Source organism: Hemitrygon akajei, chromosome 19 (genome assembly GCF_048418815.1).
Source record: "Hemitrygon akajei chromosome 19, sHemAka1.3, whole genome shotgun sequence".
Classification (NCBI taxonomy): domain Eukaryota; kingdom Metazoa; phylum Chordata; class Chondrichthyes; order Myliobatiformes; family Dasyatidae; genus Hemitrygon; species Hemitrygon akajei.
The window spans coordinates 77,309,426-77,312,232 of NC_133142.1; positions in this window are offsets into that span (position 1 = coordinate 77,309,426).

A 2,807-nucleotide genomic window follows, 5' to 3' on the forward strand; every position below is an offset into this window, starting at 1 on the left:
ACCGTCGGTCTGCCGGCCGTCGCCCACGGTCCCCGCTCAGACCCTGTCCGGAACCCCCGGTGCATTCTCGGACTTTCCGTCTGGTCGCATTTCGGTAAGCATTTAAAAGCCTTTATATCACTGTAAGTCGGAGCTCGCCGGGCCTCCCGCTTACTGAGTCCGAATATCCCCTGGGGTTCACTTCGGCCTCCGCACTGTGTGTCAACCATACCACTGGAAATCCTTCTAAGTGTCTCTGGAAAACGTGTTCCCGAAAATCTCCGGGAACCCCGCCAATCCCCCCGTACAGAAATTGCATGTGTCACGTCGGCGGGATGCCTGCCGGAAGTCCTGCCGGGCAGGTCGCACCTTGGCCCCGCCAGGCGGGGCAAATGCGACCTTCATAGCGCTCTTCGGGCTTAACTCGTTAACCGGCGCCGCGACTGACCGTACAACAATGACATGTGTCAAACCGGCGGTAAGACGCCCGGAGCTCATGCCGGCCTCGTCGAACCTCGGGCCCGCTCGACGGGGTGGATCCGACCTTCACAGACTTCCGCCATCAATTTCGACCTGCCAAGCTCTCGGATCGGCGGTGGGACCTCCGGTAGTCCCACCGAAAATGCCGCCCCTCGGCCGGCACGGCCCTCCGAATACGTCCCCTCACGGCTCCCCGCCGCGGGACTTTGTCAGATTTTCAATTGGGCCATAGCCCTATTTTTGGCGGAGGGACCCCCGGTAGTCCCACCGAAAATGCTGACAATCCGATGAGCAGGCAGACCCAGACCAAGACTTTAACCAGCAGGCCGGCTCGGACAGTTCTTCCGGTCGCCCGCTCGTGACAATTGGTTAACCGACCTGGCCCTGGCAAATCGTTAACCAACGTCGGCGAGACAAATCGTTAACCAGCCCGGCATGGACAAGTCGTTCACACACCACTCCCCCCACACTCCACAATCCACACACACAAACACAACTCCCCCCACACTCCACAATCCACACACACACCACTCCCCCCACACTCCACTATCCACACACACACCACTTCCCCCACACTCCACAATCCACACACACACACCACTCCCCCCACACTCCACAATCCACACACACACCACTCCCCCCACACTCCACAATCCACACACACACACCACTCCCCCCACACTCCACTATCCACACACACACACACACACACCACTCCCCCCACACTCCACAATCCACACACACACACCACTCACCCCACACTCCACCACACACACAGACACCACTCCCCCCACACTCCACCATCCACATGCAGAAGCTGGAACCCCTACTCACACCCAATCCCCACACCCTCCCTCCTACCCATCCTCCTGCTGTCACCTTTTTCCTCCCCTCCTCTTCTCCCCTCTTCCCTCCAACTTCCTCCCCTCATCCCCCTCCCCACACTGCCACCACAACCCACTCCACTCCTTTCCACTATCTCCCCACTGATTCCTCCCCATCCCCTCCACCCTCCCCTCTCTCTCACACACCTGCAAATATACATACAGCTGGGGTGATTGATGGCGGGGTGGTGGGGGGGAGCGTGGGTGGAAGAGGGGTAATGAGGAGGAGAGGGAAGGAGATGGTTCAGAGGGAGGGAGGGAGAGGGCAGGGTATGGGGATGGAGTGAGCAGGAAGAGAGGGGAGGGAGAGTGAAGACAGGTGGAAGAGGAAGTGGAGTGTTGAGGAGAGAAGAGGTGGAGAGGTTGGGGAGGGTTTAGAGTGACAGATTGGTTAGGGTAGGGTATGAGGAGGGAATGAATGGGAAGCAGAAGTGTTGGGGGAGGGCGTGGAGGGGAAGGAGTGTGGGGAGTGAGCAAGACGGTGGAGGTAGATGGGCACTGAGGAGGGGGAGGGAAAGATGACGTTGAGGGGAGGTGAAGGAGGGGGAGGGAATGGGATGGTTGAAGGGAAGGGAAAGGCAGGGGGATGGAAAACAGATTAAGCAGACTGGGAGGGGAGGGGAAGGGGTAGGTTGAGGGGGTGGGTGGGTGAAGGAACAGGAGGGGAAGGGGTAGGTTGAGGGCGGGGTGGGTGAAGGAACAGGAGGGGAAGGGGTAGTTTGAGGGGTTGGTGAAGGAACAGGAGGGGAAGGGGTAGGTTGAGGGGGTGGGTGGGTGAAGGAACAGGAGGAGAAGGGGTTGGTTGAGGGTGTGGGTGAAGCAACAGGAGGAGAAGGGGTTGGTTGAGGGGGTGGGTGAAGCAACAGAAGGGGAAGGGGTAGGTTGAGGGGGCGGGAGGGTGTGGAAACAGGAGGAGAGGGCATGCGGGACTGAGTAGGGGGATGGTAGAGTGGGAAGAGGAAGAAGAGGGTGGGGTAAACGGCAGGAGCGTTGCGGTGGAGGTGGAGTGAAGAGGAAGAAGGAAAGGGAGAGGGGAAGTGTTGAGGGGAGATAGAGGGGAAGGGAAGATGGAAGGTTGGCAGAGGGAATGGAGGGGAAGGGGAGGGAGGCAGAGGGGTAGGAGGAAGGTTTAGAGAGGTTGGAGGAGGAAAGGGAACGGGAGGCTTGAGCGTAAGAGAGGGGCAGGGGAAGGATGGGATGGATGGGTGAGTGGGAGGTGGAAGGGGATGTAGGGGGTGGGGAGGGGCGGGTAGAGGGAGGGGGAGTGAGGAGGAGTGGGTGGGTGGAAGATGGAGGGAGTGTTTGATGAGGTCCCAGACCCACCCCCCCATACACCCCCACCCCACATTCGCCCCACCCCTCTGCAATCGTCCCCATTCCCTGCCCCGGGCTGGGGGTGAGCGTTGAGCTGCTGAACCTGCAAGAAAATGAATCATTTGATAGAATATATCAACGTACTTGAAA